The sequence below is a fragment of the Gymnoscopelus braueri genome, assembly GCF_963280865.1.
Source record: "Gymnoscopelus braueri genome assembly, chromosome: 4".
Taxonomy (NCBI): domain Eukaryota; kingdom Metazoa; phylum Chordata; class Actinopteri; order Myctophiformes; family Myctophidae; genus Gymnoscopelus; species Gymnoscopelus braueri.
This window is the reverse complement of record NC_137605.1, coordinates 29,292,336-29,309,546: the sequence shown is the minus strand read 5'-3', so window position 1 is coordinate 29,309,546 and position 17,211 is coordinate 29,292,336. Positions and strand designations below refer to the sequence as shown.

General features: G+C 41.9%; 1 protein-coding gene across 1 annotated transcript in view; it reads right to left on the bottom strand.

The window, feature by feature from the left end:
• The window catches only part of syngap1b (synaptic Ras GTPase activating protein 1b), a 168,931-nt gene that overhangs the window by 149,677 nt on the left and 2,043 nt on the right, over positions 1–17,211 (bottom strand). The gene's annotated exons all lie outside the window — the stretch shown is intronic.

Below are 17,211 nucleotides of genomic sequence, written 5' to 3'. Positions count from 1 at the left end.
CAGCACACCTCGGGGTCCTCTGCAGTAAACCGCCCTGGCACTAATATGAATGGACATCTCCTATGGAAGCACAACAGCCTTCCCTACAAACAAGACCTATAAGCAGCAGTCTTGCCAATGCGCAGCCACCACTCCTGCCAGATGCTATTAGTTCTCATCTTTACATTAAACTCACTCTCCTCCCCCCTAAAGGCTGGAGGGGTGGGGTGGTAATGGAAAGGTCACCACTTGGAATCTGGGCATGCTTGTTAAATGTGGGATGGGAACACTGGTTGACAGATTCTCTCTCCTCTGTCAACGTTTACTGAAGTGCTCTAGTAGAGCAGTGTCTATCAACCTTTTTTGTGCCAAGGCACACCTGGCATAGCCAAAAAATCCCAGGGCACACCTAGATATACGGTATATATATATATATAATTATATGTATATATATATATACGGTATATCTATATACACACACTAGGGGTGTGCCGATACACAAATTTCACGAAACGATACGATACGATATTGGGCTCACAACTTCAATACGATTTCGATACGATACGATACGCACTTTTTTATCATGAAAATATATGGGGGAGAAAAAAAGCAAATGCAAACAAATATTTCTGTTTTTGCATTATTCAGACATGCAAACTTGTAGCTTTTCAGCTTCCACTAGCCGTTTTGAATCCAAATAGGGCAATAGTGTGACACCTGACCCGAAAAAAAACTGCATTTTGTCACCCTTTTCACCTCGGGGCTGTTTGCATGCCTGATTATTATTATTGTTAAAAAAAAAAAAAAAAAAAAAAAGAATCTTTTTTTTTTCTTTTTCTTTTTTTTCAAAATGATATTTTTTCAAACCTTCTTCAAACGGCGCGGCACACCTCAGCAGTAGCCCCGGCCCAAAATTGGGACGTTTGCCAGGGTTGATATACACTGTAGTAGAGTACTGGCCAGCAGTAAAGGCTCCAGTTTACTTGCCATGTCCGCATAGGCACAAGGGTCTGCGGACAGTGGACACGAGGTGGTTGCTACAATTTGTGGAAGTTGTAATTTAGTCCCAGATAGTACACACCCAGATAGTACACACACATCCAAAAGTGAATTTCAATGGGTGCAGGAAAGATTGGATTATACACACTGTTGTTGTTGTTGTTCCCAAAGTGAATTTTACGGAACGGTTAGATCTGTGTGGTCTTCTGTGGTACATCTGACCAAGACCACACAGGTTGAATCGTCAGGTACATATATATCCGACAAAGACCATACAGGTCGATACGTTGTATATGAATAAAATGCACTTTGGGAGCAGCAAGAACGGTGTACAGAATGATATTCTATATTCTTTCTCTGTACTGGACACCTCTCAGTTGGAAGGTCACAGTATGTAACTGTATCTGAGGCTGAGTGGTGCTGAAGAAGAGCGTGCATTCACGGCTAACAATCCCTGGATAAATAAAAGTTTAGAAAATGTGACAATAAACCATCAAGCAGTTGGAGGCTGCTCTGTGCCTTATTGTCTGCTCCCTGTTGCATAAAAGAGTAACACTGTCCAAGAATGAGCATATGCTCATAGATTACCATGGTTGTCTTAAAAGTGTGCTTTTCTTTGGGCCATAGTTTGGTATTCATTTTATGCAAGTCAGCAGTTCACATTTCCCCTCGTTCCCTCAACGTCCCTCCTCCCCTCTGTGTTACAGCAGCAGATATTTTGTTTGTTGATACATTTTGTTGTTCAAAGTAAGAACTCATAGGCAAATGCAATCCATGCATTCCCAAGGATACTGTACATGGACTTTTTTACAAGATCAATTGAAAGCAAGCCTGTCTGTTTTCTTCAATTATTAAAGTTACAGCCACATACATAATCTAAAAACAATTGTGCTTTCAAGACCCCAAGGCCCTTCTCTTTGTATATCATCCAGACTTTATTTTATTATTTAAAAAATCCCTCAAGTGTGGATCACTGTTATAGAAATGTTTTAACTAGGGCTGGGCCTCAATAAAAAAATACATTCTAATGAATAAGAGGCTTTGTAATTAATTAATCGAAATTAAATTAATGTTTAATCTCATATCAATATTTGACCTGAGAAGCAAATCTTTTCAATTAAAACGGATTTTGGTATCCGAGTGAATCAATGAGTGAATACATACGTTTAAGCAACAAAATATAGGTTTTTTTTTCAAGGTGGTACTTTTACCATAAAATGCAGCAATTTTAGGAATATATTCAGAGATTCAGGTAGCCTATATAAATTCAAGGACCTTCTGTAAACTCAAGCACAAGTAAAACAAAAAATACTTTCAAGTACACAATACTTTCAAATACATTCCAGAACAGTGGAAACCCTGACCATTAGGAGAAATAAAAATAAAGAAGTCCTGATTGACCTTATTGTCCAATATCCTGTATGAACAAAAACAAAACTCCCCGTTGCTTCAAAGGCCATAACACTAAGTTACTTTGTTGATTTACCCACAATTTACTTTGTCCATATTGATTAAAAAAAGAAAAATAAGATAGACCCCTTCAATCCAACTCTCCCTCAATATCCTTGGCCAAAATAATAAACAGACCAACAGTTCAACATAAAGCGGTCGAGTGTGGGTTGGGTATGGATCCTTGTACTCCTACTAGGAGTCGGACTAACGTTAACCACTGAACATCAGGGACGGCGCCAGGGGGGGTCTTGGGGGGGCACAAGCACCCCCTGGCGAAAGCCTAGCCCCCCCTAAGCACCCCCTGCCACAAACCCAATTTTTAAGAAAAAATATTTAATAAATAAATAAATCGGTCAAATCAGGCAAAAATGTGAATTAAATAATGTAACCCTAACCTAACCCTAACCCTAACCCTAACCCTAAAACCGAGATAAAGTACCAAAACCCGCCCGAACCCGCACATTTTTGGACCCGAAACCGGGCCGAAACCGCAAAAAAAAACCACAAAAAAAGCCCCCGCTGGAAAAAAGTCAGCCCCCACATAGCCCCCCCTGCCAGCATTCTCTGGAGCCGTCACTGCTGAACATTATCATTATCCGCGAATATGTTTACATTAGCTCTGGCTTTCCACGCTAGCTGCAACATCTTTAGCATTGAGGTGATATGCAAATTCTTTGTTGCACAATCTGCACACAAACGTGTTTTTATCCACGCTTCCATCAGAGAGTTTTTTTAATCTAAATTTCCCATCCACTGGGCCAAGCAAAGCAGTCTGATCGGCTTCTTCTCCCATTGCGTGCACTGGGGTTTGTTGTCTGTTGGTAGGTGCACCGGTATGATCGTATGACTGAAACTCGTCCAGTGGTGCAAAAACTAAGCGTGATTAAAATGCGTTAAAAAATATATATGCATTCTTTTTTCTGTAATTTATTTATTTATTTACTTGAAGCCCCAGCCCTAGTTTTAACCCATTAAGACCCAAGGCCGATTCTACAAATGCCTTCTAAATCAGTAGTTCTTAAACTTTATCGTGTCAAGGACCCCCAAATTGATATATATATGGCCGCGGACCCCCCATCTGAAAATGTTTTGTGCCAGAGACTCCCAGAACAGGCCCGGCGCCAGGATAAAATGACTGAAGGGGCAGTTCAAAATTGCGAGGGGGCACCATTTTGTCAGCGGGGGGTGCAGTGCAGGGGGTGCAGTGCTCCTTCAGCAGCCGCTGGTTAAACATTTCGGCGCTTTACGGCGATAGTTCTGTCTTCTTTCACTTTCTCTATGCCGTTTGGTGCCCCCCCAAGGTTGGTCAAGCATAAACTGAGGGGGCAGAATTTGCAACTGAGGGTGCCAGGCCCCCTCAGGCACCCCCGTGGCGCCAGGCCCGTCCCAGAAGAGAAGACTTGTACATTTTCCAAACATTTTAGATATTTTTCAAAAATGTTCAAAAATAGCTGATGTACAAGCTTGCAGCGCGTCACAGCCAGGCTTGTGAGCTTGTACATCAGCTATTTCTGTTCTAAACCAATGTTCAATCAAATCCTAACAGTTTTCTGAAAAACGTATGTTGCTATATATATAGCTAAAATCTAAAATGACACAGATGCTTTCCCGGTCTTAATGGGTTAACTTAAAAAAATCTAACGCAGGTTTAAAATGCCAAAACCTACATTAGCACTAGAGTGCCTTATTGTGAGTGCTGTGCTGTTTTATAAGCAATACCCTTCATGCAACAATGACCTATTGGTCCATGCCACCAGAAAACCTCAGTTGCTACTGTGCTTACTCTCAGTAAGTGGAATGACCCTTTTTATAGAGATTATTTTTATTTTTGTATGGGCATTTCTGCTTTATCACAAGGGGCAGAAGAGGGATAACCTGCATCACAGGACCTGACCCAGAATCGTACCTGGGGATTTAAATAGAAGCCGAGCACCAGGACTTGGAAGCGCGGTGTTGTGACAAACAAGCCACTTAGGTAAAAGCATCTGCAGAGCAATTTTTCACCCTTAAAAACCTCCATTTGCCAGAACTTAAGAAGAGTTTGAAAATGAACTCCATGTGGACCCCCCCCCCCCCCCCCAAAGAATAGAACTACAGTATCTTGCCATCTCAGGTGATCTCTTGTGGTTCTCTCTGGTGCTCTCTTGGTACAGGATGTACAAATATAGTACAGTTTCAAATAGTGCGATGGACTGTTTGACATTCATTTTGTTATTTCAACTCAACACAAATTCTCCCCAAATCCTCGATGAGCACGTAACCATTTACTTCACCACTTAAATCATACATACTTCGTCGACCAGGGTCCTCCAGAGGTCACCTCATCTCTCTACAACAAATCTCGAGAAGAATAGGGACGCTAGAGTTCATGTAGTTAAAAAACCCCAATGCTGGAATGATGGAACCATACATTCACTTGTTGGCTTGCAGTCTCTCAAGGAGGGGAACGTACGAAGGGCAGTGGACTGTGACTCTCCTTTTCCAAAAAGAGAACAAAAACATCCATAAAAATGAGCTCTTTCATGCAGTGCAGTACTGCAGTGCTATTTGGTATGGAAATAGTGAATGTCAGATGCGCTTAAGTGGGTCTTAAAATTTCAAATTTCAAAACATAGATGTAAATAGGACAATTAAGATAGAACCAATAATTAAATGTTTATTTATTTTTCTTTTTTGCATCCCAGAAGCTCTTCTCTCCCATATCCATTTTAACCTGACTGACTGAGCCTTTAATCAAAACGAACGGAAAATTCCTCCATTAAGTGTGAATGAAAAGCGTCACTTTAATGGTACCATCATGACAGTGCTTGATGTAAGACAGGGGTTTTCAACCGGTGGTCCACGGACCAGATTGCAGGTGGTCCCTGGCCATGCATTCAGAATTAATACGTTTCAGGAGTTCTCACAGTATGGTGTGTGTGATATGAAATGTGAGCTTTCCATAATCACAGTAATCCTTAATCATATTCCATCATATTCAAGGGCTTTTGCTGAGAAGAAAAGAGACAGACCCCTGTCACTTTCAAATTAGAGCACTGCAGAGGGCAGGTGTGTGTGTGTCTGTGTCCAGCTGACACTCGTTGACGCTCGTTAATGTTATAAAAGCAATTATGCTTCTGCACTGTCAAATAGGCCAACATCTAATCTAAGATTAGTGGGACTCACCATTGAGTCACAGGACTCACTTCATTGAAAGCAAACAAAATAACTATAATATTTTTTTTATATAATGTTGATATTATAGCTATTTTATTTGATTAGATATGTGATGTTCCTGACAATTAGTTGACTTTTGGTGAAAAAGTCAACCGCATTGACTGGACAATATCGGAATATCGGGAAAAAAGTGGGGTGGGTCTATGATGGACCCACCACGGACAAAGTGGTGGTCCCCAGGTTGCTCTAAAAGATTTGATGGAAAAATCTCCTGTATGGGTATTAGTGTTGAGAGAGAAAGCGTGTGTGTGTGTGTGTGTGTGTGTGTGTGTGTGTGTGTGTGTGTGTGTGTGTGTGTGTGTGTGTGTGTGAGTGTGTGAGTGTGTGTGTGTGTGTGCACGCGCTCGCTGAGCCAAGGTTGGGCTAAGAGAGCATTGGATATAGTGAGAGACAGTTTACCGGTCGAGAGAGTATGGCTTGTAGCGAGAGAGAGAGCGCGCGTGTGAGAGTAATGTTGATGTAACTTAGAGAAAGGTTAAAATATATATTTGCATGGTGATGGAGTGTCCAACAACGACCCCAACCTAACTCCTTTCATTACATTGTGTGTGGAGAAAGAGGCAGAGAGAGAGAGAGAGAGAGAGAGAGAGAGAGAGAGAGAGAGAGAGAGAGAGAGAGACAGAGAGAGAGACAAAGATCTCGACCAGAGTAGAACAGTTAAATTTGCTGGTCAGCCAGCCTGCATATGGATATTTATTGTTTATGTGTGTCCTAAATACATATTTTATCATCCCCAACATCTAGTCTTGCATGCTTAGGAACCCCTCTCGCGCAATCTTTAAGTACTGTACCCGTTATATTCATCTAACGTGGGAACAGTCCCATGATGGTATTTAGTCGATAAGGAGGGCAATGTGAGAATTACTCTTCCCCGCCTATGCTGGCAATTTATCTAAGTTATTTTTTTACCCAGCTATGTACTGGTATTCCACTGGAAACACAGCTAAAGAAACTTGTATATAAGACACCGACATTTAATTTTTTTACTTCCCAAACTAGTTTCTGTACAATCACACCAAAGATTAATAGATTGAAATAACTGGCCCTTAAACACTGCACTAACGCGAGATATTGGTTTGATACAGTAGAAATACTAAAATGATGTGTGGGGCAGTTTGAAGTGGATGCTATATTAGCATTAGGCATTGAGTGAGCCTGCTAACCTTTACAAGGGCCTATGAGAGAGGTACCTCACTAGTATGGACAAGCACACACACACACACACACACTCACACTCACACTCACACTCACACTCACACTCACACTCACACTCACACACACACACACACACACACACACACACACACACACACGGTTATGTGGCCCACCCCACACACACAGATGCATCTATTCCCGAAAGCTAAATAACCCATTAAGACTGGGACAGCATCTGTGTCATTTTAGACTTTAGCTATATATATAGCAGCATAAGTTTTTCATCAAACTGTCAGGATTTTGAAGGCATTTGTAGAATCGGCCTCAGTTCTTGATGGTATAAACAACAAACAAATACTACTTCAGAATTTCAGGGTCTAATGGCTGTCCTGTCCAGCTTAATCATATATTGTCACTGTCGGGCAGAAACCTTGTATCTCCATATTTCAAAGAATAGCAAGAACAACCTCACAAAGCGTCACATTGTGATCTTGTAGATCGACTATGTTTGCTACCTTTGAAAGATTTTGAAGTCTGCCTGTGGGTTCTATAAATATTAGAATCAATTAAAAGTATTAACAAGAGCTTGTGACTAAATAATAACTACATCGGCTTCCTTTGAAACAAAGGAAGTGTAACAGTTTTGGACATACAAGGTTTCCATTCGACAGCAACGATATGCTGATTTGGTCAAAGTGGTTTCTGCCGTTCCTCTTCTCAACATCTACATTATCTTATTTGTTGTAAGAGCCCTTCATATGGTAACACAGTGCTTTGAAATGTCACGGTCCACTGGCTCTCTTGTCCAGCACAAGCATATAACCATGTATTTGATTACTGCCAATTAAAATGCATCACAGCTGAAGTGAGCGAGAATCCCTGCGATAATTCCCACCTCAAAGTGCACAGCACACCACACAGCAAAATCCTCACCGCCCTATTCCAGACCAATCTAAAGCCGTACCCGTTAACCATTACCCGTGATCTACCCATTACCCCTGAAATACGGATAACGGAACTGGCACTGTCCCTAAACACTATTCTGCGCTTGCTATACCCGCTCTCCATTATGCCGATTCCATTATTTGCGGGTGGAGGTGTGGTCGTGGGCGTGTTGTTGCTATATTCCCAAAATTGCTATTCTGCCCACAGACCTTTGGGAAAGCGCACGGCGGACTCTAAAACCACCCGCAGTGCCAACTTTGTTTGTAGAGCGCACAGTCTGCAATAGACCATATTCACGTGGCGGCCATATTGCCATTAACTCAATGAAATGCCACCCCAGTTGCCACAGCAACGCAATGTTAAATTCCAAAATGGCCGCCGTGTGAATAATGGACTATGGATTCCTGGAGACGGTCAGGGCGCACAGCGCGCACCTCTCTCTACTAGGCTATTATTGTCAACAAATCTCTGTGATTCTAATTTCCTTATAATCAGCAGAAGGGAGGGTGTCAATTCCTTGTGTCAATTGTATTTATATAAGATGATAGTCTATTTAAAGAAGACAATTTGTGCATTGCGCAATGCAATGCTCCAATTTACACACGTCAGTTTTATTCATCGATTACGCAGGAAATAATGGACTGATTACAAAAATATAAAATTCTCTCTAATCAGTAACATGTAAATGTGGTTTTATTTAAAGGCAATCAAAGTCCAGAGCTTAGAAACCCAACGTCGGGTGTATGTTTCCATGATAAATCCCCACAGTGCGGCTGCAGAGTTTTTGCCAGAATTTGCGAGAAATAAGCAACCTGGTCTATGAAAACAAGCCCAAAATAAGCGACTATAATAGGCCACATGAGCACTTCAAACCTATATATGTCGTCCATTAAACAATGTGCATATTTATATATGTTGGCTATTTGAAAATAGACGATATACAAGCTCACAACCGTTCTACCATTATTAACAAGCAACTTCAGAAAAACAAGCCCAAAGTGGCTTATAATAATCAGACCAGGCAACACTGCAGACAGGGAGATAGGAGAGCCTAAGATTGGATTGGGGATAATGGGTAGTGCAGTCTTCTCTTAAAGGTAATGGCATCTGGCACGGTGATTGGTTTTATCATTATAACGCCCAAACCACACCTATGCATAATGTAACGGGTAGTGCAGGTGTTATGCGGGTAAAGCAGGTGTCCCAGAATAGCAACTTTTGCGGGGTAACGCCCCTTGCCTAGTCCTAAATCCGATATTAGTGGCTTTAGCAACTTCAACCAGGAATAGGGCCCTCAGTGTTCATTTTAGACTAATGTGAGAATGGACCCAAGGATCCACACCCTCAGAGTTATTATGAACACAGATCATTTCACTGTGCAAGATCCTATTAGCATCACAAAAGAGAGGTGTATTAGCATATTACTTGCACCGTGTTCAAGCATGCTCACACCTCGTTTTAATAGCATTTTTATGCCACCATAATCTTTGCAATCACTGTTCTTTTAGTTGTTAAAATAGTAATCTCTTCAGTGATGACTATGTCATTTTAAACGTCCTGAGTTTGAATTAGGCTGAATTCCTGAGTCAACACCTAACTCTGACATCTCTTTTCTGTTACTATTCATTGTGCTGTTTAATAAAATATACTACTGAAATATCATGAAACCCCTCATTTCTATACTCAACGCCACCCCTGCTGGCCACTCTCTTAATAAAGAAAAAAATGTAATACTACTGAGTCGCTTATCCTCTGTTCTTTAAGAAAAGTTGTTTGCAGATATGAGACATGTATCGCAAAACTTTTCCAATGTGCATTTATTACTCAATTGATGTGAGGCATAGTTCAGTAGTGCAATAAGCATGACCTGATATAACTTTCACCTCTGAAGGGATTGCACTGCAGCATGTCAGCCGTGGAAAAACATGCAACTTTGAAAATAAATCACTCACACACGCACAAAAGCACAAACATACTGTGTATATACATACACACACACACAAAACATGCATAGCCTGTACACACAAGCACAGTGTAACACACGCTGACTGACATGATCTTACACACGTGCTTGCTTGCATGTTTAACACACACACACACACACACACACACACACACACACACACACACACACACACACACACACACACACACACACACACACACACACACACACACACACACACACACACACACACACACACACACACACACACACACACACACACAGCACTAAAAATAGCTAGATGCCTGGAGGTGAAAAGCTCACAGGTGTTTGATTAGAACACCCCTACAGTGCTATGTACTGGAGTTGTGATTGGCGCCATGGGTGTAGCAGCATATATGCTAGGCTGGGCAGAATATGTTATTTCCTTCTTCAGATATTGCGAACCGGACTCTCGGATGTGGAATCCAGCTCCAGGCTGCACTGCACACACTGTGATTTAATAAGCTTTCTGTCTTTTAATTTCAGGGTCCATTATTTTACAGCCTGTAGTATCAGACCCTAATTTAGTTTGATTCATTGGCCTTCAAGCTATCTGGAGAATAACTAGTAACTTAATAATTCTTAATGATTTTACGTGTAGATGTCACATTCTTAAAATGGCAGACACGCCATGGCACAGAGCTAACCTAACCTGGAATCCCAGAAGGGACTATCTATACACTTTTAGAGTTTAAATTAACACTTCAGATTTAGCTGTGCAGTCATCTTGAAAATACTTATTTGAAAATAAATAAGTCATAACAACAGTCATCACCCCATGACTCATACTACTGTCATACATTGAGTAGGCTAACTTCAAAACTGCATGGACCTCATAGTCTCCATTTCATGAGCATTCGTAGGATTGGACAAGATCATGCCTGAAAGCTCCTCAACAGCCAACCATATCCGTTGGGAGATCATTATCCCGGATTGGCAGCCCCCCGATTGGCTTAGGAGAGGAGGTAGCTCATTCTGACCTTTTTGCTGTGAGTGATCCCTGACAAGATCAATCTAAATGCAAGGCATTCTCTCAGCGCAAACCCACTGAGTCATTCCACTCACGCTTTGCAGTGGAAATTAATTAATACTGTACACCCCCTACCCAATGGTGTTAAAAAGCCATTCCTCCCAGCAAGCCGTTTCTAACATGTACATTTTGCCAGTATCAGCATTAAAGGCTTAGGTGATAGGGTTCTGAGCATTCTTTAGTGAAGCCAGATCAATGCTGCGGTAACAGAAGGAAAAAGATGAAAGAAGAGCAGTTTAAGACTGACTCTGAGTCTGTATTAAAACTAATAGTATGACAGTGTCGCTTGTTGAAAATAACTTATTTTCAAGCTAACAATGTGGGCCATCAAGTGTCATCATCATGCACCGGAGTATAAATTAAGCTGTATAAGACTGTATAAAGAAGATAGACAGACATAGTGATGGGGTGCTGTAACTACTGTTGGCTGAATGTATAGTGTAAGACAGCTAGCACACAGGTTTTGAAAGTGGGGGGGGGGGGACTTTGACATAATCTTCTTTCAAGTGTTATTCTGTGAATAACTAACTGTCTAACTGTACTTGCAGCACACCTCTGCTTCTCTTCTCGTGCTCTGATATGGTCAGGTTGAACAGCCAAACGGAGAGCTCTCTCCTAGGGCTGGACAATTAACCGAAAATATTCATATAATCGTGATATTGATCTAAAGTCATATCGCCCAGCTCTACTCTCTGTGGAAAGCCTGGTTTCCATTCCATTTTAACCAGTACCATACAGAGCCTGCCTACTCCAAAACTGTATATGATCATTTCCACACTCACATACTGTACATCATACACACACACACACACACACGCACACGCATGCGATAAGACACCAACATTCCCCGCCTATGCTGGCAATTTATCTAAGTTATTTTTTTACCCAGCTATGTACTGGTATTCCACTGGAAACACAGCTAAAGAAACTTGTATATAAGACACCAACATTTATTTATTTTACTTCCCAAACTAGTTTCTGTACAATCACACCAAAGATTAATAGATTGAAATAACTGGCCCTTAAACACTGCACTAATGCGAGATATTGGTTTGATACAGTAGAAATACTAAAATGATGTGTGGGGCAGTTTGAAGTGGATGCTATATTAGCATTAGGCATTGAGTGAGCCTGCTAACCTTTACAAGGGCCTATGAGAGAGGTACCTCACTAGTATGGACAAGCACGCACGCACGCGCACGCACACACACACACACACACACACACACACACACACACACACACACACACACACACACACACACACACACACACACACACACACACACACACACACACACACACACACACACACACACACACACACACACACACACACACACACACACACACACACAGTTTCTGTATGTTGATTCTGTCTAGAATGGATATGCAAACTGGCATAGTTAATAACTGATCCCATTCTATAACTGATCCCTGTCACTGATTCAACAAGCTCAATCAGATGTAAAACAATTTAAAATATCAGTTACGTAGTTACGTTCTTAAGTAGTATACATGTTTCACGATAGATATAAAGAATAGAGGTCATAAGTGCCCTACTTCCGTGTTCACTGCCACTACATTGCTGAAGTGCCCAATGACACTTATCGCTATGGATACCAACCATAACCAACGCATCTTCATATTGAACGAACACATATCAAAGCACAGCATTGCAAGCATGGAAATAGCCATTCTATACATTTATTTCTATGTGTTCTGCATAACTTGGCAAAGTGAAATCCTAAATAACCAATAACAGAACATGTCAGGCATTCAAGTTGATCATGTACTGTATACCAAGTCTATTACCCGGTGTGTAAAGCCTGATGTATACTTTGTCTTATGACAGAGTTGTGCACTGAAAATAGCCGATCTACAAACTCAGGGACGTGTTGTGAGCTTGTAGATCTGCTATTTTAGGCATGTGACGTCTGTCGTACAACGCAGTATAATTAAAGGTGGTGTAAGTGATATATTTTCGTTGAAATAAGTGATAGCTCTATCCTCTTATAGTAATCAATTATAGTGTGTGTGTGTGTGTGTGTGTGTGTGTGTGTGTGTGTGTGTGTGTGTGTGTGTGTGTGTGTGTGTGTGTGTGTGTGTGTGTGTGTGTGTGTGTGTGTGTGTGTGTGTGTGTGTGTGCGCGGTAACAGGGGTCTTCCCATCTCTCCAGCTCTTTAGTAAACAGAAAATACATTCTCAGGTCAGGACACCAACTTCATCCAACCAGGAGAGAGAACTCATACAGCATACAGGATGAACAATTGAAATAGGAAGTGATGAAACTAATAAACGTGCTGACAAAATTGGAACTGTAACACAACTGATACAGTACATGATCATTGGGGGTGTTCTCTCTCCTGAGTGGATGAAATATTTAACCCACCTGAAAATAATATTCTGTTTATTAAAGAGCTGGAGAGATGTGGAGACCACTGTTACTGAACAAACACTCTAAACTAAAGCAATCATTTCAGAATATAGTTTAAACTTTTTGACGATACATTTCTTTTGTTTTTACAAAGCAATAAACACTTACAGCACTTTTAAGCATAACACAGACCTGTCCATGCTATTCACATCAACCACTGATTAACCTCTAGATGTATTGATGACCTCTGCCAGATAATATGACTTTAACCAGACTTTTCCATTACAACAGCTATGAAGCACCAACTCTGCTTATTCATAAGGTTCCTGCATTTGCTGGTGAATCTGCTTGCTATACAAAATGTGCCTGTCCAGCTGAACTTTGATTTACTTGGTATGCATTCATTGCAATGACTGTGATATTTCCTTAAGAACTTTAACATCATCACTATCATCATCATGATAGTGATGAAACGTCGTATCATCAGCTGTCTTGTTTAACCCATTAATACCTGGAACGCATCTGTGTCACTTTAGATTTCTTTGGCTATTCAAAAATAGCAGATATACAAGCTCATAGCGCGGCACCGAGTGCCGCGCTACGAGCTTGTAGATCTGCTATTTTTTTTAAATCTTGAAAAAACAATGTTTTCGATTTTTTTTCAAAAAACTGTTAGGATTTTTTTTTTTTTTTTAATTGCCTCAGGTCTTAATGGGTTAAATAAAACCTGGAGCACAAAAGTGAGTTGTGAGCCCTATCTTTGTCTCATTATCACTGCTCTTACAGTTAAAGCTCAGCACCAAAGAACGGAGGATGTGCGTTATTTGTTTTTCTGAAAGAACTTTGATTCACCAATCATCAGATCCCTGATGATGTATCAACATCAGGGCACATCCTCACTCCAGTTGAACAATTCAGCCCTATACAAAGAAATGAAGTATAATGGACCCTGATGGGTACATTTTTACTCTCTCCAAATTAAATGAACCCTCACGATTTTATAGGGTACATGTGTGATTAAAAGCAAATCTCTTCCACCTGAATCCTCATCACTAGCCATTTCTGCCACTAATTCAGCACTACACTTGAAGAGTTGCCGCAAAAGTGTCTCCGATACACCCAATGCCCCACTGGAGAATGAATGGGCTCTCTCTCTCTCGATGGATCATCTAGCACACAGGGCTAGATGGAACTCGAGCATACAGTACAGTAATAGCCTAACAGATGATGGTTCTTGGCACTGCTCAAGTGGTGGAGGGGTGTAAGACAGTCCCTTATGTCACATGAGAGGGGGTGGGGGGGGCGGGGGAGAGGGAGAGGCGATTGCTGCAGTGTATTGGCAGTGTTCTGTCTCTTTAATCATGGCCCATGCTTGACGCTTGACAAGGGTTGCTGTATCAAACTACTGTAAAAATCGACATGACCAGAGATGGCTCAGTGGCTGGCTGCTTCCATCCATCTACACTCATACTGTAGGCACGGCCATTGCATAATGCTCCATGAGAGGAGAGAGGGAGAGGTAGAGACGAAGCGAGAGCAAGAGAGTGTGGGGGCAGAGAGCGGAGGGTGTGTGTGTGTGTGTATACGCGTGTGTGTGTGTGTGTGTGTGTGTGTGTGTGTGTGTGTGTGTGTGTGTGTGTGTGTGTGTGTGTGTGTGTGTATACATGTGTGTGTGTGTGTGTGTGTGTGTGTATACATGTGTGTGTGTGTGTGTGTGTATACATGTGTGGGTGGTTGTGTGCGTGTGTGCGTGTGCGCGTGCGTGCGTGTGTGTGTGTGTGTGTGCGTGTGTGTGTGTGTGTGCTCGCGTGCATGTGAATTACAGCAAAGGGGGTAGAGAAGAAGACAAAATGATCAACTGAAAAGAAGAGTGAGTTAAGGTGAGTGAGTGAGGAGGAAAAAAAGGTTTGGCCAAGATAGGAAGGCCTATCTCCGTTCCGTTGCCTGCCTCCCACTAACTGTGTGTTCATGTGAGCGGGGACTTGGCAAGACTGCAATGGCTTGCCTCGTACATCAGCTTAAAACACACACACACACATCAATGCATGCGCTCTGAATACATTTGCTATAGAGGTGGGTTTTATTGCCCTTAAGGTGGCTGTGTAACTCATCAGAAATCAATGTCACACTAATATCAGCCATCTTAGCTCACACTTAATCTGAGGCTGTTGAGTCACTCCAGCAATAAATATCGCACAGTGTTATGTAATCGCTGTGAGTAACCATGGTGCTGCTAATGTATAGCATGGAGCTTCTAATGTATTGAGATGGATGGAATACAAGTCTGAAGTGAGCTGCGGTTGTCATAGTATAATCATAGGAGAGAGCCTGTACCATAGGGTTGAAATATCATATTATAGTGTTATTCTTTTCCAATGCAAATGACTGACAACAGGTTCACTTAGGAGCCTCCCCCAATGAGATTACTGTGTGCAATCTCATTAAAAAAGAAAACGGACAAAATAGAGAAGAAAAAAATGTAATGCAACTTTGGTGTGAATCCATACTGTGCTACATAGAAATCCTGCTAAGCCCAAAGTGGACAGGTGTATTAAGTACCAACATACACAGGCACAGCCTACACCAAGAAACAGTACTCACTGCCATCACTGGCAGCTTTTACAGGCACATCACTATGCACACAGTTTCCTGGCACTGGTTCCGGAGTGAGCTTGCACACAGCATCTCACCAATATTATGCAACCTCCTTCTATAGCTGCTCTTGTACAATAGGGCATTTGGCTATTATTTGCTGTGGCAGAGTGGAAAAGATCTGAGCGGACTGGCAGAGTTTAAACTGATCATTCTTCTTATGATGGTGTCTAAGGTCATGTTGAGGTCCAGGAGGTAAACATTGATTATCAATATTCATCCTTACATTAAAAAAGAACAATATTCTTTGGCATGCACACACACACACACACGCGCACGCACGCGCGCGACTGCGTATGCGCGTGCACAGTCACACACGTGCACGCGCGCGCGCACACAACACACACACACACACACAACGTAGTCTCCCACTCTCTCACTTTGTCTCTCTCTCTCTCTCACACACACACACAGACGCACACTCACACGCACGCACGCACGCACACACACACACACACACACACACACACACACACACACACACACACACACACACACACACACACACACACACACACACACACACACACACACACACACACACACACACACACACACACACACACACACCTTCCCTCACCATTCTCTGATGAGAGGTATGTACAGTATGTAGACCACTCCATAAGATATACTCACACAAACCAAGACACTCTCGATCCGTCAAGGTTCCTCCAAACTTTTGAGTGGGTGTGTTCCATCTCACTTCATCTCACTCCATTTGAGTCCGGCCATTACATTCAGGGGACCCCGCTGTTTCCCAGTTGGACCCGTTATCACACCGCAAATGTAGCCTAATGATTGTTGCAGGGAGGCAGCTCACTGCAGCATGCTGTTCATATAGCATTAGTCACAGTTGCAGTGCCATGATGATACCAAGGGGAATCTGCCTTTAGCGTACAGTAGGAAACTCACCCACACTCCTCGTCAGGACCGAATGTGGACAAAAATCTACTCATGAGCTTAAAAGTAGCTTATCCTTCATTTCCACTCACCGAAGAGGCGCTTTAGCCCATTAGAACCGGGGCAGCATCTGTGTAATTTTTTGATTTCAACCACTTTAACCATTATTGTGTAAACCATTACTTTGGCTATTCAAAAATAGCAGATATACAATCTCATAGCGCGGCACCAAGTGCCACACTATGAACATTTGTGCAAATCTTTGAATGTCTTTTTTTAAAGCGGACATTTTTAACTCAAATCTTTGCTTCTGGGGGGTCCCTGGAACAAAAATGAATATTTAATATAAGTGTTTCAGAAAACTGTTGGGATGTAGAAGACATTTTGTCGAATCGGCCTCAGGTCTTAATGGATTAATGGGACCAAAGTTTGAGCATACAGTTGCAGGGTGACTGTCAGTCTGATGTCGTGTGATGTGAGCATCACTCACATTCATAGATGTATGGTGTGTGTGTGTGT